At 45.4% G+C, this 25,212-nt stretch overlaps 1 protein-coding gene across 2 annotated transcripts in view; it reads left to right on the top strand.

Moving 5' to 3' along the window:
- Positions 1–1,818: 1,818 nt before the first annotated feature.
- LOC132825972 (retinoic acid receptor RXR-alpha-A) overlaps positions 1,819–25,212 on the top strand; it is a 94,291-nt gene continuing 70,897 nt past the window's right edge. The window contains exon 1 of one of the 2 annotated variants that reach the window (XM_060841669.1): positions 1,819–1,924. The gene's annotated coding sequence lies outside the window, so the exon portion shown is untranslated. The remainder of the gene's footprint in view (positions 1,925–25,212) is intronic. The other variant, XM_060841666.1, reaches the window with a different exon arrangement.

Below are 25,212 nucleotides of genomic sequence, written 5' to 3'. Positions count from 1 at the left end.
AGCCTTCCACATCCATCAAAGTTTTACCTGCACATCCACTAATATCATTTATTGTATCCGTTGCTCCCGATGCGGTCTCCTCTACATTGGGGAGACTGGGCGCCTCCTAGCAGAGCGCTTTAGGGAACATCTCCGGGACACCCGCACCAATCAACCACACCGCCCCGTGGCCCAACATTTCAACTCCCCCTCCCACTCTGCCGAGGACATGGAGGTCCTGGGCCTCCTTCACCGCCGCTCCCTCACCACCAGACGCCTGGAAGAAGAACGCCTCATCTTCCACCTCGGAACACTTCAACCCCAGGGCATCAATGTGGATTTCAGCAGTTTCTTCATTTCCCCTTCCTCCACCTCACCCTAGTTCCAAACTTCCAGCTCAGCACTGTCCCCATGACATCTTCTTTTCCACCTATCCACTCCACCCTCTCCTCCCTGACCTATCACCTTCATCCCCTCCCCCACTCACCTATTGTACTCTATGCCACTTTCTCCCCACCCCCACCCTCCTCTCATTTATCTCTCCACCCTTCAGGCTCTCTGCCTTTATTCCTAATGAAGGGCTTTTGCCTGAAATGTTGATTTTCCTGCTCCTCGGATGCTGCCTGAACTGCTGTGCTCTTCCAGCACCACTGATCCAGAATCTGGTTTCCAGCATCTGCAGTCATTGGTTTTACCGTAGTGTCTGCACGGTCTCGCCAATATACCATACCTCGGGGCATTTTTGTCTGCGGCGTGTAATATAGACAACATTGACCGAGTCACATGAGTAACTACTACATACATGGTGTGGTGTTCCCATGAGTGATGCTGGGCTCTTTCATCATTGAAGATGGGGATATTTCTGGAACCTTCTTCTCCAGTGACGTGTTTAATTGACCATCACCATTCAGGGTTAGGTGTGGCAGGACTGCAGAGCTAAGATCTGATCCATTGGTTGTGGGATCATTCAGCTCTGTCTATCACTTGCTGCTTACACTGTTCGGCCTGTAGTAGTCCTGTTTGGTGGCTTCACCAGGTTGACACCTCACCTTCAGGTATACCTGCTGTTGCTCCTGGCATACCCCCTGCACTCTCCATTGAACCAGGGCTGATCCCCTGGTCTGATGGTTAATGGTTGAGTGGGGGATATACTGGGCCATGAGGTTACGGATTGTTCTGCTGCTGTTGATGGCCCACAGCGCCTCATGGATACGCAGTCTGGAGTTACGAGATTTGTTCAAAACCTGTTGTATTTAGCACAGTGATAGTGCCACACTATGTTTCAAGGGGCAAGGGGGGATGTTTATAGAAGGGGCCAGTTTCTATTTTGGTAAGGTAAAATTAGATTCCCTTCATTGTGGTAACAGGCCATTTGGCCCAACAAGTCCATACCAACCCTCTGAAGAGTCACCCACCCAGACCCATTCCCCTAGCATACATTTACCCCTGGCTAATGGACCTAATACTAGGGGACAATTTCCCATGGCCAATTCACCCTGGCCCACACAGACACGGGGAGAATGTGCAAACTCCACACAGTCACCTGAGGCTGGAATCGAACCTGGGTCCCTGGTGCTGTGAGCTGTAGTACTAACCAGCACCACTGAATCCAGAATGCTGTGCTAACCACTGAGCTGCCCTAAAGGGGTGGTTTTTGTATTTGAGGGGGTAAGGAATGGGTCCTTTCCTGGGATGTAAAGGGTGGTTTCTGTTCTGGGGAGGGAGTGAGGCTGGGGGTGTTCCAGGCTGGGGGGGGTGGTGTTGAACTCTCAGTGTTTCGGCTGCCCGTGTTGTAAATGATCGACCACATCGAGAGAGCGAGTGTCTCTCCGCCTCCTCCCGGGAGGAGTGCAGTCAGTGAGGGAGGGAGGGAGAGAGTGAGGCGGCTCGGTCCCGGGAGCAGGAGCTGGCGGAGAGGGATCTCCGGAGAGGGAGACCGCCTGAGGTATGAGGGAGGTATCGGGAGGTGGGGTCCCAGGGACAGAGAGCTCTCTCTGGGAGTCACTGGTTTCAGGGAGAGAGTGTCTCTCTGAGTGTTTCTGTGCTGTATTTGTCCTCTCGGCCAGCACTGAATGTTCTCGAAGTTTCTTTTACTCTGTGTTTGTCCTGATTGCTCAATCTCAACCTTTAGTAAAAGCCTGAGCTCGGCAAAACCCCCCTAACTCCCAGCTGCTGGCAGTCGGAGCCCGGGGGAGGGGGGAGAGCTGCAGTAACTTTTCTCTCTTTGCTGTTTATTCAGCTCCCTGGTGTCCCTGTCGCCACAGTAATGGGTGTAAAAATAACTGCTGGATTCAGGACAGGAGGAAGTTTCCGTCTTTCACTGATTTCACATTCATGGCAGAGAGATCATGTCACCTTTTCACATACACACATGCAGCTTGGTGGATTTTAACCCGTTACTTGTTGCCTGAGATTAGTGTCTTGGTGCTTAGGGTAGTTTCAGGTGGTAAGAAAACAGAAATTGCTGGAGAAACTCAGCAGGTCTGGCAGAACCTGTGGAAAGCAAAACAGAGTTAATGTTTCCAGTCGGTGTGACTCTCATTCAGAAAGTTCAAAGTTTATCTGCAGTTCTTGTTTGCAGAGAACTTGGCCTGATCAGTTTGGAAAATGTTGCTGAAGTGTTTACATTGTTCCCGGTTGTGAGTGAGCAGTGTCTCTGGGTGAATCTCCCTGTTCAGTTTGTGTGGATGAGATTGTCATTAACACCAGGTTATAGTCCAATAGGTTTATTTGGAAGCACTAGCTTTCAGAGCGCTGCTTCTTCATCAGGTGTTATCATTAACACCAGCAGGTGTGGAGATGGACACTGTCACAACAGTGAGACATGTTCACTGAATGTGTTACTTTTGATGTCGTTACTTTAGAACTGGCTATTGCTCTCAAACAGTGTCCTAGTGGGTCTAGTGCAGGAAAGTGGAACACGTGTACGTCACATTCTATTTTTGACGCGATGGGCTGAACGGTTGTTTAATGTATGATTCTTTGACACTGTGCAAATGTATAAACAGAAAATATTGGAGGATTATATTCAGTTTGTGATGTTAACAGCGGCCCTCTCACTGCAGATGCTGCCTGACCTCAGAATCTGCAGCAGTGTTTTGTTTTTAATTTCAGATTTCTAGCACCTGCAGCATAAATTTATCTTTAATATCACAGGAAAATCCCTGCTCTTCTCCCAAAAGGAGCTGTCACTCTGTGATTACCCAGTGAGAACTCGGAGAGCTGGGCAAGATGAGATGTATTTTTCCCCTGTCTGACTTTACTCTGTGCTCAGGTCAACGCCTCTGCTCCTCTGTTCCTCTGAAACAGGGTCCTAACAGTTTGGGGTCACATCAGGCACATTTGTTTAGGTTCTAATTTGTTGGTGTTAACATGTATTGTATAGGCAAAAGTGAGGACTGCAGATGCTGGAAACCAGAGTCTAGATTAGAGTGGTGCTGGAAAAGCACAGCAGGTCAGGCAGCATCCGAGGAGCAGGAGAATCAACGTTTCGGGGAAAAGCCCTTCATCAGGAATTGTATAGGTCTGTCTGCCTGTTGATATTGACAGCAGTGGATAGGTTACATTGTTGGATGTTTATCATAAATACTGTAAATGTTTAAAGCCTGGTCCCTGTCAGTCTCTCACTCACACCCTCACTCACTCTCACGGTCTCTCTCTGTGCTGACAGAGATGGACTAAGCAAGTGAATGGATGATCTTATCCAACATGCACCAAATCCTATTCAAACCCTTCCTTTGTGCTCACTGACCTACACTGGCTCTGGGGTAAGAAACAAATGGATTTTAAAATGTTTCTTTTGTAATTTAGATCTCTTAATGTCCTCAACTCTTGCTACCTCTGTCTCCACCATCCCCATAACACACTCTGATTCTGATGTGTGAACATCACAACTTGTTTAATTGCTCCACCAATGGTGATCACCCCTTCAGCTACCTTTTTTTTTTATTCATTCACAGGTTGAGGATGTCACTGGTCAGGCCAGCATTTATTGCCCAGAGGGCAGTTGAGAGTCAACCACATTTCTGTGGGTCTGGAATCACATGTAGGCCAGACCGGGTAAGGATGGCCATCTCCCTCCCTGAGGGACATTAGTGAACCAGATGGGTTTTTCCAACAAGGGATTCATGGTCATCTTGAGACTCTTACTTTTAGATTTCTGTTGGATTCAATTCTCACCATCTGCCATTGGTGGGATTTGAACCCGGTCCCCCAGAACATGACCTGGGTCTCTGGATCAATAGTCCAGTGATAACACCTGTAGGCCATCGCCTCCCCTCAGAACATTACCTGGGCCCCGGCTACCCCTTCAGCTACCTGGGTCCTGAGCTCTGTAGATCTCTCCCTAACTCTCTATCTCACCATCCTCCTCAGGTACACTATTTTGTTCAGGTTTGGTGTCTGAGATCATGAGGTCATTGGAAGGTTTTCCGACATTAAAGGTGCAGTATAAATGCATGACCTTCTGTTGACAAACAAAAAGTGAAATTGCTGGAAAAGCTCAGCAGGTCTGGTGGCATCTGTGCAGAGAATCATAATTGATGTTTCGGGTGAAGTAACCTTTTCTCAACTAACAGTAGCTAGGAAAATGTTGGTTTATATGTAGAGGATAGGGTGGGGGTGGGAGTAAGGAATAAATGATGGGGGGGGGGATAGAGAGAGAAGAGGTAGAGGAGTAAATGAGGATATAGCTGGGAGGGTGAATAGTTGTTGTGGACATTGTTTGTGATGAACAATGGGTGATGTATAATAGCAGACTACGTGATAACAAGGATAATGTGTAGGAGTGGGATAAGGACATGGAGAGTTTAAACTCTAAAATTATTGAACTTGATATTGAGTCTGGAAAGCTGCAGGGTCTCCAGGTGGAAGTGAGGTGCTGGGTTACTTGAGCTCTGTGCAGTTTGGAATAAGGCACATAAAATGAGAAAGGTTAATAGCCTGGTGTGGACAAACTGGGTTCCAGCTCGAGTAGCAATGGCACCAACGAGGGAGAATGTGAGGCCTGAATAGTTGGAATGATTTATACCTGAATGTGATGGAATCAGTGTTCTCACAAACCACATAGAGAGGGCTTTAACCTCAGTAGCGACAGCAGTAGAACAGTGTTGACATGTGTGGAATATCAAAGAGCACAGACAGGTACAAGTAGAACATAGCAATGTCAGAAAAGAGGATCAGAGAATGACAGAAAGCGACAGGGAGAAATAAACAGAATACACCAATAATCAAGACAAGCAATTACGATGATAACGCAATGTCAAAATGAAAGACTCAAAATCTGAACGTATATAGTACTCATAATGAAGTGAATAAATTGACAGTGCACATTGAAGTAAATACGTTCAATCTGATGCCCATTTTGGAGAGACAGTTGCGGAATGATAAGGATCGAGGCCTGAATATTGAGGAGTATATGACATTCAAGAAGAATAGGATAAAAAGTGGAGAGGTCACACTGTTAAATCAAGGATAGGTCTAGTGCAATCTTTACAGATGGCCTTGGTTGAGGAGAACAGGATGTGGATCAGTTTGGGTGGAGATGAAGAACATGATGGGAGTAATTTACAGGCTTCCTAACAGTAACCACAATGTGGGACAAAATATGTAAGCAGAAATATTGGAACTGACCAAAGAGCAGGTGACATTAGCCCTGATGAAGGGCTCTTGCCTGATACGTTGATTCTCCTGATCCTTGAATGCTGTCTGACCTGCCACGCTTTTCCAACACTTGTCTGCAGAGATCTCCAGCATCTGCAATCCTCACTTTCTCCGAGCAGGTGATATTATTCTTGGCATTGTGTAATGTGATTGGATTAATTACTGACCTCTGAGAGAAGGCACTGCTCCATAGCAGTAACGAGAATGTTATTGGAAAGGAGAAGGGTGGGTCTAAAACAGGTGTTTCACGGTTAATTGTGGACACGAAAACTGAGCCAGTTGAAGGGAACTGGCATTACAGGTTAGGGATTGATCAATAGAGACACAATGGTAGTTGTATAAGGGTATAATTTAGAATATGCAGAGTAAGTACATTCCTACCACAAAGAAAAATTCTAAAGGGAGAACCTACCATCAGGACTTGAGCCAAGAAGTTCGGGAGAGCTGACAACTTCAGGGAAAAAGCATTTAATTGTAGAAAAATGTCTAGTAGATGAGATGACTGGTCAGGATATAAAGAATGGCAGAGAATGAGTTAAGTGTTAGAGTGTGAGAGGAGCTAGCTAGAAATTTAAAAAATAGGTAGCAAGAGTTTCTGCAGGTACCTGCAAAGAAGAGAAAGTGAGTGTTGGTCCTCTCCAGAGTGAGAAAGGGAATTATTCGGAGATAACAGGGAGATGGTGGATAAAATGAACAAATATGTTTCTCTGTCTTCACTAGAGAGTACAGAAAAATGATTCCAGAAATAGCTATAAACCAGGAGGGGGGAGGGAGAGAGGCACTGAGTGAAATTACAACCAGGACAGGAGTGGGACTGAGCAAATCAATGGAGCTATTGGCTGACAGTTCTCTGGGTCCAGATGGATTTTATCCTTGGACCTTAGAGATTGCTCATGAGGTAGTGGATGCCAAAGAGATAAATTTTCCAAAATTCCCTCAATTCCGGAAACACTCCATCAGACTGTAAAGCAGCAAATGAAACTTCTCCGTTCAAAAGACAGAAAATGGGAAAATTATAGGCAGTGAGTTTGATATATTTCACCGAGAAGGTCTTACTCATTAAAAAGATAATGGCTTCACACTCAGACAAATTCAAGGTAATCAGCCAGAGTCAGCATTGTTTTGTCAAAGGGAAATTATGTTTAACTGTTTCTTTGAGTTATTTGAAGAGCAGTGTGCTGTTGATAAGGGGGAGTCTGTAGATGCATTGTAATTGGATTTCCAAAAGGCATTTGACAAGATGCCATGTCAAAGGTCATTGTGGAAAATGAAAGCTCACGGTGTAGTGGGTCACATGTTGGCTGCTTTGGTAGATTATACAGACCAGACATAAATATCAGCTCAGAGGTGAACTGATATTTGGAATGAATAAGTTGTCTTTAAGTTGGACAGATTGGGCTTGTTTTTACAACGGTTAGTTCAGAAAAATGAGAGGTGACTTGATTGAAGTGTATGGGATCCTGATTGGGCTCAGCAAGATGGATATGGAAAAGGTGCTTCCTTTTGTGGGTCAGTCCTGAACTTGAGGTCACTGATATAAACTTAGCTCTTTCAGGAAGGTACTGATTATTTTGCCCTGCTGTTTTGGTTTCCCAATGATTTTGAATATAATGACTGTTCATGTTCAACTCAGTGTAAAATGACAGTGGATCTATCCAATGACACTCCAAAAGTATCATTCAGTGAAGGTCAGTGGGGAAAAAAGACTTGACAAAGACATTGAGCACAGTGAGAGTCAGTGAGTGTGGGAGTGTACCCCAGTGAGAGTCAGTGTGTGTGGGAGCTGTACTCCAGTGAGAGTCAGTGTGTGTGGGAGCTGTACTCCAGTGAGAGTCAGTGTGTGTGGGAGCTGTACTCCAGTGAGAGTCAGTGTTTGTGGGAGCTGTACCCCAGTGAGAGTCAGTGTGTGTGGGAGTGTACCCCAGTGAGAGTCAGTGTGTGTGGGAGCTGTACTCCAGTGAGAGTCAGTGTTTGTGGGAGCTGTACCCCAGTGAGAGTCAGTGTGTGTGGGACTGTACCCCAGTGAGAGTCAGTGTTTGTGGGAGCTGTACCCCAGTGAGAGTCAGTGTGTGTGGGACTGTACCCCAGTGAGGGTCAGTGTGTGTGGGACTGTACCCCAGTGAGGGTCAGTGTGTGTGGGGGACTGTACCCCAGTGAGGGTCAGTGTGTGTGGGACTGTACCCCAGTGAGGGTCAGTGTGTGTGGGGGACTGTACCCCAGTGAGAGTCAGTGTGTGTGGGACTGTACCCCAGTGAGAGTCAGTGTGTGTGTGTGTGGGAGAAGGAAAGGAAGAAATGTATTAATGGAACAATCAGAAAAATGCATGAGCAGTTGGTATTAATGCTGTGTTGGGCAAAAATGTAAGGATTGAGTGTGAAACATTAAACAAGTCAGATTTGCTGATTTGTCTTGTTTTTAGTAAATCTGCATTGAGATCTGCAGCCCACGCCTTAATGTCACATGGTGCTACCTCATTGACCCACATTTTCTCCCTCATTCTACATGGAATTCATGTAATAAATTCATGTAATAAATTTACAAAAGCTTTTATGGGATTAATGAAGCCCAGCCTTACCTTATCAATGGCCTCATGACCCCTTCAGCACACACATTCTCTCTCTGGGTTTAAATATTAAAATATTCCCTTCTGTTGTAATCAATGTTTGGATAAGCATTCCCAGTGAGTGTAGCTGCGGCTGTGTGATTGTAATGTTCATCATGCACTGAACCTAGCACCAGGGAACTCCTCTCCTCTTGTTCTGCTACTGACAGGCTGCTTTCTGAGGAAATGGCACTCTCTGTACAGATCACCCAGCCCTCCCTCTCTCTGCTGTTTGTCTGATGATGAACCAGACAACATACAACCTTGGCATCCTATTTCACCCTGAGCTTCCCATCACTAAATCTGTTTGTAATGTTGCCCATCTGTAATCCCTGTTGGAGTTCCTGTGCTGATGAACTCTCAAATATACTCTGTGACGTTTCATTCTGACCATTGCAATGCTCTCCTAATTGATCTCCCACATTCTACCCTCCATAGTTTTGAGCACTGTTCTCTGTGTCTTTATTTGTGTTCAATCCAGTTTACCCATGAGCCACTGGGTTCAGACCAACGTTCCAACCTCTTAAACATCTTCGATATGACTCATAGAGATGTACGACATGGAAACAGACCCTTTGGTCTATCTTGTCCATGCCGACCAGATATTCTAATTTAATCTAGTTCCATTTGTCAGCAATTGGCCCATATTCCTCTTTAACCTTCCTATTCATATACTCATCCAGATGCCTTTTAAGTGCTGTAGTTGTCCCAGCCTCCATCACTTCCTCTGGCAGCTCATTCCATACATGCACCACCCTCTGTATGAAAAAGTTGCCCCTTAGGTTGCTTTTATATCTTTCCCCTCTCACCCTAAACCTATGCCCTCTAGTTCTAGACTCCTCCCCAGAAAGGGTCTGACAGTCTGGCTGGTTAACAGCGGGAGATGCCGAGTTATCAGTGAGTCTTACTAGCAAGTTGTGGTTTAATACTTGTCAGCATTAGATTCAAGTTAGATACGATTACTAAGACTATCAGGAGCTGGGATAACACATCTGACCCCGTTGGAACCTCCCACGAGAATCCCTGATTCTCTGCCCAGGTCTGTGTGACAGCATCAGATTGGGTGGAACCTAATGCAACTTCCAACATTAACTCCCTCAGAACCATTACCTCACACGACGGGTACAGTTGCTGGGCTGTTTTGTTACTCAACATTTTTAAATACAAAGTTTGCAATTTCTGGGTGACCTAACTGTCATGGTCTGAACAAACAAGCCAGGAAAACATGATGAGGAAGCCCAGAGCCAGTTCTAGATGAGACTGAACTGCTTCAGCCTTTCGAGTCTAGATTAGTGTGGTGCTGGAAAAGCACAGCAGGTCAGGCAGCATCCGAGGAGCAGGAAAGTTGACGCTTCGGGCATAAACCCTTCCTCAGAGACACTGCCTCTGCTGCCAGTGTGGAAGAAAGACTAACTTGCATTTATTTAGCACCTTGCATGTTTGCATATGCCAAATCACTTTACAGCCAATGATGGCCTTTTAAAATGTAGTCTCTGTTATAATGTCGGAAACACAGCCAAACAGTGTATCACAAGATCCCACACCAGCACTGTGATAATAATCACAATCTCATTTTCCGTGGTGTTAGCTGAGGGATAAATATTGGTCAGGCCATGATATAAACCTTCCCTTCCCCTTCTTTAAAATCACTTCATGGAAATCTCAAGTTTGCACATGAGGACAGAGCAGTGGCCGTGCAACATCTTACCCAAAACACAGCCCCTCAGAGCAACATTGAGAGTCTGTCTCAATGGGCGGCACAGTGGCACAGTGGTTAGCACTGCTGCCTCACAGCACCAGAGACCCGGGTTCAATTCCCGTCTCAGGCGACTGACTGTGTGGAGTTTGCACGTTCTCCCCGTGTCTGCGTCGGTTTCCTCCCACAGTCCAAAGATGTGCGGGTCAAGTGAATTGGCCATGCTAAATTGCCTGTAGTATTATGTAGGGGGTAAACGCAGGGTATGGGTGGGTTGCGCTTCGGCGGGTCGGTGTGGACTTGTTGGGCCGAAGGGCCTGTTTCCACACTGTAAGTAATCTAATCTAATCTTCAGTCTCAGAGTTGGGACTTGAATCGGTGACCCTTCTGAATCACAGGCTCCTCACGGAGCACCAACATCAATGACTCTCTTATGTCAATGTTTGAACGTCTCAACCTCAGTCAATATTAACTCGTTCTCTCTCCACAGATGCCATCCGACCCGCTGAGTATTTCCAACGTTTTCTGTTTTAAATTCAGATTTACATGTCTTAAAGTCTTTTTGTATGCAGGATTTTGCCTCTGATCCCTACCTTTCTGCAGAACCTTTGTAAAGGTCTATTGGGGATAGAAAGCCATGGTTCAGTGATTCTAAACTGCTTTTTATAATCTACCTTGTGTCATTGAAAACTCCAGATTTGAGTGACAACATGAGGAACACCCACATTTAAATGACAAACTCACTCCCCTCATTATGAAAGGTTATTTGCATAAAGTGCCATATCACTTTGAACAAACTGGCTGTATATATTGAGACAATGTGTTTCAACTGTTAACAACTGCTTGTCACACACTGATTCTACATTCTGCATTGTCTCCAACTGGTCATCAAACACGTCCAGAGTAGAGAACTGGGGTAAAAATCCAGGGTAACACTCCAACTGCAGTTCAGAGAGAGTGCCGCATTGTCAGAGGATCGGCGCTGAGGGAGTGCCGCATTGTCAGAGGGTCAGTGCTGAGGGAGTGCCACACCGTCGGAGGGTCAGTGCTGAGGGAGTGGGCACTGTCGGAGGGTCAGTGCTGAGGGAGTGCCGCACTGTCGGAGGGTCAGTGCTGAGGGAGTGGGCACTGTCGGATGGTCAGTGCTGAGGGAGTGGGCACTGTCGGAGGGTCAGTGCTGAGGGAGTGCCGCACTGTCGGAAGGTCAGTGCTGAGGGAGTGCCGCACTGTCGGAGGGTCAGTGCTGAGGGAGTGCCGCACTGTCGGAGGGTCAGTGCTGAGGGAGTGCCGCACTGTCGGAGGGTCAGTGCTGAGGGAGTGCCGCACTGTCGGAGGGTCAGTGCTGAGGGAGTGCCGCACTGTCGGAGGGTCAGTGCTGAGGGAGTGCCGCACTGTCGGAGGGTCAGTGCTGAGGGAGTGCCGCACTGTCGGAGGGTCAGTGCTGAGGGAGTGCCGCACTGTCGGAGGGTCAGTGCTGAGGGAGTGCCGCACTGTCGGAGGGTCAGTGCTGAGGGAGTGCCGCACTGTCGGAGGGTCAGTGCTGAGGGAGTGCCGCACTGTCGGAGGGTCAGTGCTGAGGGAGTGCCGCACTGTCGGAGGGTCAGTGCTGAGGGAGTGCCGCACTGTCGGAGGGTCAGTGCTGAGGGAGTGCCGCACTGTCGGAGGGTCAGTGCTGAGGGAGTGCCGCACTGTCGGAGGGTCAGTGCTGAGGGAGTGCCGTACTGTCGGAGGGTCAGTGCTGAGGGAGTGCCGCACTGTCGGAGGGTCAGTGCTGAGGGAGTACTGCACTGTCGGAGGGTCAGTGCTGAGGAGTACTGCACTGTCGGAGGGTCAGTGCTGAGGGAATGCTGCACTGTATATCAGACCGAGACTGCAGATCAACCTAAATATTCAGTCTGTTCTGTCCCCTGCCCCTCCCCACTGTCACACCAGCTGAGGAAAGTCTACATTTTCTCTTGTTCATCTAATTTTCCAACAGTTACAGGACTTTGTCCCTGCTCGAGAAGATCCCTATTTGTTTTTGAGGGTCCTCCTTTTGGGTGGTTGGTGAGTATTTGATCTGTCCAAATCACTGCTGTGGTTTTGGGATGGAGACTGCTGGTTGGAACCAGTGTCACCACTTCCTGTTCCCACATGAACATCTCTCCATTACCACAGAGAACTGGCCAGACATAGATATTTCTCATGCACGTGCAGATGGTTCACTGCGCGAATACAAAGTAACTGTGAAGCATGAAAATAATTACACTTGATCTTGATAAAATGTGCTGATTGCACCAGCCTGATCTCCACCAACTCATATAGTCATAGTCACAGAGATGTACACCATGGAAACAGGACTTCAGTCCAACTTGTCCATGTCAACCAGATATCCCAAATTAATCTAGTCCCACTTGCCAGCACTTGCCCCAACTCCCCTCATATTCAGGTACCCACCCAGATGTCTTTTAAATTTTGCAAATGTAGCAGCCTCCACCACTTCCTCTGGCAGCTCATTCCACACACATACCACCCTCTGCATAAAAAAGTTGCCCCTTAGGTCCCTTTTAACTCCTTCCCCTCTCACCCTAAACCTATGCCCACTAATTCTGGACTCCCCCACCCCAGGGAAGAGACTTTGTCTATTTATCCTGTCCATTCCCCTTGTGATTTGATAAACCTTTATAAGGTCACCCCTCAGCCTCCGACACTCCAGGGAAAACAGCCCCAGCCTATTCAACCTCTCACTGTAGCTCAAACCCTTCAACCCTGGCAACATCCTTGTAAATCTTTTAACATTCTTCCGATAGAAAGGAAACCAGAATTGCACACAATATTCCGAAAGTGGCCTAAATGTCCTGTACAGCCGTAACATGACCTCCCAACTCCTGTACTCAATACTCTGACCAATAAAAGAAAGCATACCAAACGCCGCCTTCACTATCCTATCTACCTGCGACTCCACTTTCAAGGAGCTATGAACCTACACTCCAAGGTCTCTCATTGTCCACAGGAACCAATAACATTCAGTCACTGTCCCCATCAGTGATTACCCCAGTATTATACACTGACAGACCTGTCCCCAACAGTACTGTACCCCAGTGTTTTATTGTCCTATAGTTTCATGGATTGTATTCTTCAATTTCGTCTGCATTTCCTTCTCTGATATTTGAGTTGAAGTCAGAGCTGTGTGCCTATGGTAGCTGTTTGGTGAGCTAGCTTCATTTCAGAGAGACCATGCTTTGAGAGGGTAATGGGTGTGTGTTTGCTTTGGGTGTGTTTCTTTGAATTGTGTGAGGGTTAATGAAACTGTAGCATGTTGGGTTGTGGATTTACCTGGGGTAGGTTGGTTGAGGTTGTGGCTGGAGGAGGGGGGGGGAATTGGGGAGATGGACGAGTCACGTTCTGGAGGATCTGGTCGAGGTGCTGAGCTTTCTGAGGGTGTGAGCTGTTTGTTGTGGACACTGATCCTGATGTTCTGAGTCACTGGTGTCCCCTGTGTGAACTCTGCCTTTCCTTGATCTGCTGCCTGCTTTTTGACTTCTCTTTTTGATGACAGTAGCATGATAGAGTCACGGGGCTGAGTGACTATCTCTGTCCCTGATCACCCACCGCCATTCTGTCTCCCTGGGGGATGAGTTACTGCTGACACTCACCACCTCTGTGCTCACTGTAAGGAGTTTTTCCATTCTCCCTCAAGGCTGACGCCACTCGCTCCATCCCTTCGGCCCTTTCCCACCTCTTATCTGATCAGCTGCACCCCAGCCTCTGTGATAACTGGGTCGAGTTTAAACTGAGAGCAGAGGGCCATGCTCACGGGAATTGTCAGGGTGTGGGGGATGGGTGCAGGGTCTGGGCGTGGTGGGGGAGAAATGGGCACAGTCTGGGGGGGGGGGACACAGCTGGGGTGTGGGAAACAGCCTGATAGGACGTGGTGGACTCGTGGGAATAGTTTCTCTCTAGATTCACAATTCAGACCCTCTGACACTTCTGAATAATTTTTTAAAAATATAAAACATAGGTATTAAGGTATCCCAGAGCATTGTTTATCGAGCAGTGTGCTATTTTCTGTATCTGCAGATTAGGTCATACAGCCACACAGCATACAAACAGGCCCTTCAGTCCAACATGTCTATGCTAGACAAAAAGCAACAAACTACATTAATCCCACTTACCTTGAGATCTATTCCCTACTATGCCCTGGCATCTTAAGTACTTAACCAGCTGCTTCTTAAATGCTGTGTTATCTTGTATTATCTGTGACTTGAGTTGTTAGTTGGTCTTGAAGAGTGTCTATTTTAATGCAAAATGTATCAGGAAGAAGAGTGTTGAACTTAGAGCATGGATCAGTACTTGGAACTGTGAGGTTGTGGCTGTTATGGAGACTTGGGTATTACAGGGGCAGGAATAGTTGTTGGATGTTCCAGGGTTTAGATGTTTTAAAAGGAATAGCCAGGGGAGGTGAACGAGGTGGGGGAGCGGCATTGTTAATCAGGGATCGTATCACAGCTATAGAAAGAAAGGTTGTCGGGGATGGTTTGTCTACAGAGTCGGTATGGGTGGAAGTCAGAAACAGGAAAGGAGCGGTCACTTTATTGAGAGTTTTCTACAGGCCTCCCAATAGCAGCAGAGACATGGAGGAGCAGATTGGGAGGCAGATTTGGAAAGGTGCAGAAGTATCGAGGTTATTGTTATGGGTGACTTTAACTTCCCTAATATTGATTGGAAACTCCTTGGTTCAAATAGTTTGGATGAAGCAGTTTTTGTCCGGTGTGTCCAGGAAAGGTTTCTGACTCAATATGTAGATTGGCTGACTAGAGGGAAGGCCATATGGGATTTGGTGCTTGGCAACGAACCATGCCAGGTGTCAGATTTCTTGGTGGGAGAGCATTTTGGTGATAGTGATCACAACTCTCTGACCTCCTCCAAAAACACTTGAAGCTCAATGCTGCATGAAACAACCCATTGCCATTGTAAACATTCGCCCCTCCGTTACTGCATTTGTGGTCTGTACCATCAGGTGCATGGGAACCTGCAAGTTCAACTCTAAATCATAGTTCATTCTGACTTGGACATATGCCACTCTTTCTTCTTTGTCACTGGGTCAAAATCCTAAGACTTGGTACCTGTGGAAGTATCATTATCATGTGGACTATAAAAGTATGTTGTTTCTTAAAGATGGCGCAAACAAGCGCTTAGTTGGCTGTGTTTGGCAGAAGTTTTGCATACTTTGTGAAAATACTTTGTTCTTTCAAAAGTAAGAAAGGAAAAACAAATGGAAATAAGTGGGTTCTTTATTTACATACTTTGTGCACAATATTGGCAAGGTTTCTGCAAGAATTAAAGCTTAGAGTGAAGGGAATGAAATTCTGAAGCCTCTTAAAGTTTGCTTATAATGTACAATTTCAGATACATGTAGAAAAGTTTGTAAAATATTGCTAGTCAATAAAATTTGTTTGCTGTTTAAAATATCATTATTTCAGTTGATAGGAAAATATTTAATATTTCATCAGATTTAAATTTATATTTTCTTTTACTTTGGGTTCTGCATAGTCACCATCAAAATCAAACACGGTTTACACAATCGATCCATGACTTGTAATCTGTGTATTTATGTGTTTGTCATTTATACAACATTGAGCTGATTTTAGTGAAAGATCAGATTACATTCGTTGTAACATTGTTTAGTCATTTACCCGTTTTAAGTTTGTATGAGATACCACTTGGTGGATGGAGATTTGATTAAATTGGCAATGATTTGTTTATTAAGATAGTTGTCAGAATTGGCACTAATTTTGTTTAGTTGCCTTATTTTTTAAGAATATTTTGTTTGCAAATGAGTTGGCTGATTACAAAGTCAGAGCTGAAAATGTGTTGCTGGAAAAGCGCAGCAGGTCAGGCAGCCTTCAAGGAACAGGAGATTCGACATTTCGGGCATGAGCCCTTCTTCAGGATTACAAAGTCAGTCAAATTTGTCAAAAACTGGGAATCATTAGAATTGATTTACAGAAAGTTAGCATTACAAAATTTAAATTATTTAAAATTCAGACAGTTTTGGGATATTCAAAAGGAATAAGCTCTTTATTCAATAATTGACCAAAATCATTGGGGAATCTTCAGAAAGTTCCAGTTTGAGTATGCAGCCAGCAGCACCAACTGTAAGTCCAGTTCAGGGGGTATGGTATTACTGAGGTTGGCTTAATAACTTAGCCTGACCAACTGTGAACATTATAGTTCCAAAGGACAGGATTATAGCAAAAGGAGCAATGTAGTTAATTTCTCAAGATTTGAACTGAGTCATGAAAGGAAGCTTTACATATTGTTTATTGTACCAGCAGAAGAATATTGATTTTTGGCACATTCTGATTCTTTTTAGATCACATTTTGACAGGAGCTGACAATTTGGGCCAGGGAAGATAAGTCAAGGAGATGATTTGAAAACTGAATTACTTCAGACTTACATTGAACTGGAAGTTTGCAAAATAAATTCTTGCAGAGGGGTGACAATTGAACATGACATCCATTGTTAGTTGGAAGACAAATCCTAAGTGTAGGTTTTTTAAAAAATGTGTTCATAGAACGTGGGTGTCATTGGCTAGGCTAGCATTTATTGACCATCTCAAATTATCCTTGAGAAAGTCACAATGAGCTGACTTCTTGAACCATTGTAGTCCATTTCCTGTAGAGACACCCACAGTGTTGTTATGGAATTGTATTTTGGACCAGTGAGAATGAAGGAATGAGTGGTGGTACAGTTTCAAGCCCAAATTGTGAGTGCCTCAGAAAGGAACTTGCATTATCTGCTGCCCCAGCCTTCTAAGGTGGCAGAGGCCACTGGTTTGGATTGTGCTGTAGACGAGACTTGGTGAGTTACTGCATTACATCTCATAGTTAATAAGGGAATGGCTCTGGTCAAGTTGTATCAAGCCAGAAACTCACCTGATGATCTGGTGCTCTAAGTTCGAATCCTGCTACATAGATAGCGGAGTTTGAATTCATTAATATAAAGGACTGGAATTAAGAATCAACTAATGATCATGAAATTATTTGTCTTTCTAATGTCCTTCAGGGAAGTTAACCTGCCATCCCCACCTGGTCTGGCTTACATGTGACTCCAGGCCCACAGCAATGTGGTTGACTCTGAGCTGCCCTCTGAAATGGTCTAGCAAGCCACTTAGTTGCACACAGCTGCCACTGTCATTGATGGATTTGGGTACCAATCACGTGGGCTTCTTTATTCCATCAACCTCCTTATCAATAGTGGTCAAGCTTCAGGGAGACAGATCATGAGTTACTGCAGAGTTCCAAGTCTCTGGTTCTTGTTTGTAAAGGCTGTTCCGGAATGTTGACAATGGTGGATTCTGAACATGAAGAGACATCATGTTTGGGCTTGATGCTTGTGTGACACAAACTTATCAGCCCAAGCCTTAGTGTCATCCATGGCCTACTGCATACAGACACTGACTGCTTCAGTTTGCGAATGATGCTGAACATTGTGCAATTATCAGCAAGCACTAACATTTATCACCTTCTGGAGGGAAGGTCACTGAAGTAGCTGCAGATGATTGAGGCTCGGATACTACCCTGAGGAACTATTGCGGTGATGGTGGGGGGCTGAGGTGATTGACCTTCAACAACCATGACCACCTTGTGTTGTGACTCACATTTCGCAAGACTTCATGTTGTTGTAGTTGGTCAAATGCTGCCTTTTTACTCTCTCCTCCACACACATTCAGCTTTTGTCCATATTTGGACCGAAGTTCTAGTGAGGTCACATGCTGATTCACCCTGCGTTTGGTTGTGCCAGGGCTAATGAGCAAGTAAGTCCTTTGTAGGTATTGGTTCAAAGCACTGTCGACAACTCCAATCACTTCACTGATTGAGAATAGACTGGAGTGGTCATTGATTGGGTTTGTCTTGTCCTGCCTTATGTGCACAGTACACATGCTGCTGGGCAGAAGCCAGCATTGTGATTATACTGAAATGGTTAGTTAGGGGTGTAGCTAGTTCTGGAGCACATAGCAGTACTAATGTTGGAAATGATGGCAGGCCCTTTTCTGTATCTGATGTCTTTATCCATTTGGTGATGTCGTGTGGAGTGAATCTAGCTGAAGGCTGGTATCTGTGATGTTGGGATCTCAATGAGACAGGGATGGATTATCCTTGGTGCTGAAAATGGATGTAAATTCTTCTGCTTTGTCTTTTCCATTGATGTGATGAGCTGCTCAGTTGTTGAGGATGGGGATATTTGTACAACTTCCCTCCTCACCATTTGGTAACTACTTCAATGTCCTCTGCCATTTTTAACTGGATGTGCAGCACTGTAGAGCACAGATCTGACCTGCCCATTGTGGAATTGTTTAGTCTTGTTTAATACAGGCTGCTTATATCATTGGCTGTAGATGTGGTATTGGTAATGTGCTGTTACTAAAAGGGATAATATGGATAACTACAGTCCAGTCAGTGTAACCTTTCTGTTAGGAAATATATTGGGAAAATATCTGAGGGTTTATATAAATCAATATTTAAACTGGCACAGATTAATCAAGCATGGTCGATGTGGAGTTATTCAGGGAAGGTTGTGTCTAACTTGATTTGAATTTGAATGTGTCGTTAGGGGGAATTGATGAGAGGACCGGGAATGGTAGAGCCCACCTGGATTTTATCGAGGCTGTTGATAAAGTTGTAAATGGCAAACTAGTCCAAAAGGAAAAGTCTTGGGATTGAAGTGAAGTGGTAAGCTAGATCCAAATGTGATGCAATGGCAAGGTGCAACAGGATTGGATCAGAAGGCATCCTGCTCAGTATTGGGCTCTTTATGATATATCACAACAAGCAATAATTTAGAAAAGCATGCAGGAGATGTCACAGATAGAAAAAAATGTTGGTGTAGAACTGGCTTTGTAAGGGGAAGGTCATGCCTCACAACTTTACTGAATTCTTTGAGGATGTGACAAAACACATTGAAGTTAGAGCAGTGGATGTGGTGTACGTGGATTTTAACAAAGTGTTTGATAGGGTTCCCCACGGTAGGTTCATTCAGAAAGTGAGGAGGAATGGGATACAGGGATACAGAATTGGCTGGCCCATAGAAGACAGAGGGTGATAGTAGATGGAAAGTATTCAGCCTGGAGCTCGGTGACCAGTGGATTCCACAGGGATCTGTAGGGTGTAGGTTTGCTCGCTGAGCTGTAGGTTTGATATCCAGACGTTTCATTACCTGGCTAGGTAACATCATCAGTGGCAACCTCCAAGTGAAGCGAAGCTGTTGTCTCCTGCTTTCTATTTATATCTTTCTCCTGGATGGGGTTCCTGGGGTTTGTGGTGATGTCATTTCCTGTTCGTTTTCTGAGGGATTGATAGATGGTATCTAGATCTATGTGTTTGTTTATGGTGTTGTGGTTGGAGTGCCAGGCCTCTAGGAATTCTCTGACATGTCTTTGATTAGCCTGTCCCAGGATAGATGTGTTGTCCCAGTCCAAATGGTGTTTTTTTTCATCCGTGTGTAGTGCTACGAGGGAGAGAGGGTCGTGTCTTTTTGTGGCTAGCTGGTGTTCATGTATCCTGGTGGCTAACTTTCTTCCTGTTTGTCCTACGTAGTGTTTGTGGCAGTCCTTGCATGGAATTTTGTATATGACGTTGGTTTTGTTCATGGGTTATACTGGGTCTTTTAAGTTTGTTAGTTTTTGTTTGAGAGTGTTGATGGGTTTGTGTGCTACTAGGATTCCAAGGGGTCTTAGGAATTCCTCATTTCTGAAAATGACAGCCAGACTACTAACACCCCTCGGAATCCTAGTAGGAAACAAACCCACCAACACTCTCAAACAAAAACTAACAAACTTAAAAGACCCAGTATAACCCATGGACAAAACCAATGTCAGCTACAAAATTCCATGCAAGGACTGCCACAAACACTACGTGGGACAAACAGGAAGAAAGTTAGCCACCAGGATACACGAACACCAGCTAGCCACAAAAAGACACAACCCTCTCTCCCTCGTAGCCCTACACACTGATGAAGAAAACCACCAATTCAACTGGGACAACACATCTATCCTGGGACAGGCTAATCAAAGACATGTCAGAGAATTCCTAGAGGCCTGGCACTCCAACCACAACGCCATAAACAAACACATAGATCGAGATACCATCTATCAACCCCTCAGAAAACGAACAGGAAATGACATCACCACAAACCCCAGGAACCCCATCCAGGAGAAAGATATAAATAGAAAGCAGGAGACAACAGCTTCGCTTCACTTGGAGGTTGCCACTGATGATGTTACCTAGCCAGGTAATGAAACGTCTGGATATCAAACCTACAGCTCAGCGAGCAAACCTACACCCTAACCCTCAACCTGAGCTACAAACCTTGCACAGAGATCAGTTCTGGGACCTCTGCTCTTTGTGATTTTTATAAAGGACTTGGATGAGGACGTGGAAAGGTGGGTTAATAAGTTTGCTGATGACATGAAGGTTGGTGGAGTTGTGGATAGTGTGGAGGGCTGTGGTAGGTTGCAACGTGACATTGACAGGACGCAGAGCTGGGCTGAGAAGTGTTCAACCTGGAAAAGTGTGAAGTGATTCATTTTGGAAGGTAGAATTTTAATGCAGATTATAGGGTTAAAGACAGGTTTGTTCGCAGTGGGGAGGAACAGAGGGATCTTGGAGTCCATATGCATAAATCCCTCAAAGTTGCCACCCATGTTGATAGGGTTGTTAATGAAAGCCAACGCACCATAAACCTTCTTAACAGGGGGACTGAGTTTAAGAACCGTGAGGTTATGCTGCAACTCTATAGAGCCCTGGTTAGACCACACTTGGAATATTTTGTTCAGTTCTGGTCGCCTCATTATAGGAAAGATGTGGAAGGTTTAGAGAGGGTGCAGAGGAAATTTACCGGGATACTGCCTGGACTGGAGGGTGTGTTAATACATGAAGAAAGGCTGAAGAGCTAGAGCTTTTCTCGTTGGAGCGAAGAAGGATGAGAGGCGACTTGATCAAGGTGTACAAGATGATGAGAGGCAGAGATAGAGTGGTGGGTGCGTGGGTAATGTCTATCATGAGGGGGCATAATTTTAGGGTGATTGGAGGAATGTTTGGGGAGATGACAGAGCTGGGTTCTTTGTACAGAGAATGGTGAGTGCATGGAATGCACTGCCAGTAATGAGTAGAGTCAGAGACATTAGGGACGTTAGAGCGACTCTTGGATAGGCAAATGATGATAGTAAAATGTAAGGTATGTAGGTTAGTTTGATCTTAGAGTAGGATAAAAGACTGGCACAAATTGAGGGCCGAAGGGCCTGTACTGTGCAGTTATGTTCTATGTTCTGTTATCAGTGGTATAATCAATATCCAACTACAAATATCCTGTGTGTAACTACTGACCAGAAATACAACTAGACCAGCAATTTAAATAGAGCATGTCAGATGCTGGTAATTCTGTGATGAGTAACCCCCCTCCTAAAGCTCTTCAAAGTCTATCCATTATCTGCCTGGCACCAGGCGGGGCGTATGATGGAAGATCCTCCGTTACCTGGATGAATACAGCTGTGATAGAGGAGAAAACAGGCAGCTTGTTTAACAGTCCATCCATCACCATTAATACTGTACTTGCTCCCTGCCACACTGACACAGAAATGCAGTGTTGTGACTCTATCCCAACCACACCATGGATGCACCAACACCAACTGGAATGGAACTTCTCAAGGGTAATTAGTGCTGGCCCACCTCCATTAAAATCCCAAATGAATTAAAAAGAAAATTCAATTTTCTAATAAGTATTGAACAGTGCAGATATTGTAATTGATCCTGATGAGATTAACACGCAGAGATGGCCTTTATAGAGTGATGTACTCTACTTGTCAGATATGGGGGATTTGGGAGATTTTTGATGTTCCTGATGATAATATCTGCAGGAAGTATGTTTGATTCCGAATCCTGTTGAATCGCTTGGATCAGTTGGAGCAGCAGTTAGAGGTAATGAGGAATTTACAGGAACCCGGAGGGGGTGGGGGTGGGTGGGGACAGGCGGTGTGATGGATGGCAATTTTAGGAATCTAGAAGAACTGCAGATACATTTGGGAAGATGGGTTATCACCAGCAAACAGCAGAGAGGTAGGCAGGAGTCTCCTGTGGCTATCCCCATCTCAAACAAGTATGTTGTTTTGGAAAATGTAGAAAGTGATGCACTCTCAGGGGACTGTATTGGAGAAAATGCAGAGGCATAGGATTGAGGGTGATTTAGCAGTTTGGATTAGAAACTGGCTTTCTGCAAGAAGGCAGCAAGTGGCGGTTGATGGGAAATATTCAGCCTGGAATCTGGTGACTAGTGGTGTGCCACAAGGATCTGTTTTGGGACCACTGCTGTTTGTCATTTTTATAAATGACTTAGACGCAGGCATAGGTGGATGGATTAGTAAGTTTGCAGATGACACGAAAGTTGGTGGAGTAGTGGACAGTTTGGAAGAATGTTACAGGTTGCAGAGGGACTTGGATAAACTGCAGAATTGGGCTGAGAGGTGGCAAATAGAGTTCAATGCAGCTAAATGTGAGGTGATTCACTTTGGGAAGAATAAGACGAAGGCAGAGTACTGGGTCAATGGGAAGATTTTTGGTAGCGTGGATGTGCAGAGGGATCTTGGAGTCCATGTATGTAGATCCCTGAAAGTTGCTGCCCAGCTGGATAGTGTTGTTAAGAAGGCATATGGTGTGTTAGGTTTCAGTCATAGAGGGGAAAATGTGTTGCTGGAAAAGTGCAGCAGGTCAGGCAGCATCCAAGGAACAGGAGAATTGACATTTCGGGCATAGAGGGATTGAGTTCCGGAGCTGCAATATCATGCTGCAACTGTACAAAACGCTGGTGCGGCCGCACTTGGAATATTGTGTACAGTTCTGGTCCCCATATTTCAGGAAGGATGTGGAAGCATTGGAAAAGGTACAGAGGGGATTTACCAGGATGTTACCTGGTCTGGAGGGAAGGTCTTATGAGGAAAGGCTGAGGGATTTGGGTCTGTTCTCATTGGAGAGGAGACTAAGAGGGAATTTAATAGAGACAAAAAAGATGATCAGAGGATTAGATAGAGTAGACAGTGAAAGTCTTTTTCCTAGGATGATGACGTCAGCTTGTACGAGGGGGCACAACTACAAATTGAGGGGTGATAGATTTAAGACAGATGTCAGAGGCAGGTTCTTAACTCGGAGAGTGGTAAGGACGTGGAATGCCCTACCTACCTATGCAGTTATCTCAGCCACATTAGGGGCATTTAAACAGTCCAGGATAAGCACATGGATGATGATGGGATAGTGTAGGGGGGCAAGCTGAGAATAGTTCACAGGTTGGTGCAACATCGAGGGTCGAAGAGCCTGTTCTGCGCAGTATTGTTTTATGTTCTATAATGTAGCACTGACAGCCAGGTTTCTGGTACTAGTCATGGAGGTTGGAGGGGAGGGGACCCAAAGAGATTAATGACAATAGAGACAAGTCTGAGGCTGGCACACTGGAAGAAGAGGAGCAAGTCAAATAGTCAAGGCAGGCTACAGCAAGGCAGAGAATGGGGTAAGATTGATGAATTGAAATGCGTTTATTTCAATGCAAGAGGCCTGGCAGGTAAGGCAGATAAACCCAGGGCGAAGTGGGAACATGGGACTGGGACATCATCGCGATTACAGAAAAATGGTTCAAGGAAGGGCAGGACTTGTACCTTAAGGGTGGCACAGTGGCTCAGTGGTTAGCACTGATGCCTCATAGTGCCAGGGACTCTGGTTCAATTCCCGACTCAGGCGACTGACTGTGTGGAGTTTGCACATTCTCCCCGTGTCTGCGTAGGTTTCCTCCGGGTGCTCCGGCTTCCTCCCACAGTCTGAAGATGTGCAGGTCAGGTGAAAGGGCCATGCTACATTGCCCACTGTGTTCAGGGATGTGTAGGCTAGGTGTGTTAATCAGGGGTAAATATAGGGAAGGGGAATGGGTCTGGGTGGGTTACTCTTCGGCGGGTCGGTGTGGACTTGTTGGGCCGAAGGGCCTGTTTCCGCATTGTGGGGATTTTAATTCTAATATTCTGCATAGGAAGAATAGAAAGGAGAGCAAGAGAGGAGGGGAAGTGGTGTTTTTATTTGTTAGCGATAACATAACAGCTGTAATTAGGGAGGATATTCCTGGGAATATGTCCAGTAAAGTTATTTGGGTGGAACTGAGAAATAAGAAAGGAATGATCACCTCGTTGGAATTGTATTCTAGGCCCCCCACTAGTCAACGGGAAATTGAGAAGCAAATTTGTCGGGATATCTGTTATCCATAAGAATGTTGGGGTGGAATTTTTCGGGAATTTTAACTTTCCAAACATAGACTGGTCTGCCATAGTGTTCAGGGCTTGGATGGACAGAAATTCAAGAAATTTTTTTATTTAACTTATGGATGTACCTTTGAGGGAAGGAGCAAAACCTGACTCTCTTTGGGTAAATAAGGCAGGGCAGGTGACTGAGGTGTCAGTGGGAGAGCACTTTGAGGCCAGCGACCATACTTCTATTAGTTTTAAAATAGTGATGGAAAAGAATAGACCTGATCTAAAAGTTCAAGCTCTAAATTGGAGTAATGACAGTTTTGATGGTATTAGGCAAGATGTTTCAATAGTTGATTGGGAGGTAAAGGGACGGCCAGAAAGTGGGAAGACTTCAGAAATGAGATAATGAGAGTCCACCGACGGTACGTTCCTGTTCGGGTGAAAGCCAAGGCTGGTAGGTGCAGGGAATGCTGGATGACTAGAGAAATTGAGACTGTCGTCAAGAAAAAGAAGGAAGCATGTGTCAGGCATAGACAGCAGAGATCGAGTGAATCCTGAGAAGATTATAAAGGCAGTAGGATGATACTTGAGGGAAATCAAGAGAGCAAGAAGGGGACATGAGATAGCTTTGGCAGTTTGGGTTAAGGAGAATCCAAAGAGATTTTATAAATCCATTCAGGACAAGAGGGTAACTAGGGAGGGACCACAGCCCCTTAAAGATCAGCAAGGCCATCTATGTGTGGAACTGCAGGAGATGAATTAGATATTGGGCGGTATGGTGGCTCAGTGGTTAGCATTGCTGCCTTAAAGCACCAGGAGGCCAGGTTCGATTCCAGCCTCAGGTGATTCTCAGTGTGGAGTTTGCATGATCTCCCTGTGTCTGTGTGGGCTTCCTCCCACAGTCCAGAGATATGCAGGTTAGGTGAATTGGCCAAATGAAATTGCCCATAGTGTTCAAGATTAGGTGCATTAGTCGGGGGAAATGTAGAGTGATAAGGTAGGCAAATGGGTCT

Source organism: Hemiscyllium ocellatum, chromosome 21 (genome assembly GCF_020745735.1).
Source record: "Hemiscyllium ocellatum isolate sHemOce1 chromosome 21, sHemOce1.pat.X.cur, whole genome shotgun sequence".
Classification (NCBI taxonomy): Eukaryota; Metazoa; Chordata; class Chondrichthyes; order Orectolobiformes; family Hemiscylliidae; genus Hemiscyllium; species Hemiscyllium ocellatum.
This window is presented reverse-complemented; position numbering and strand designations above follow the sequence as displayed.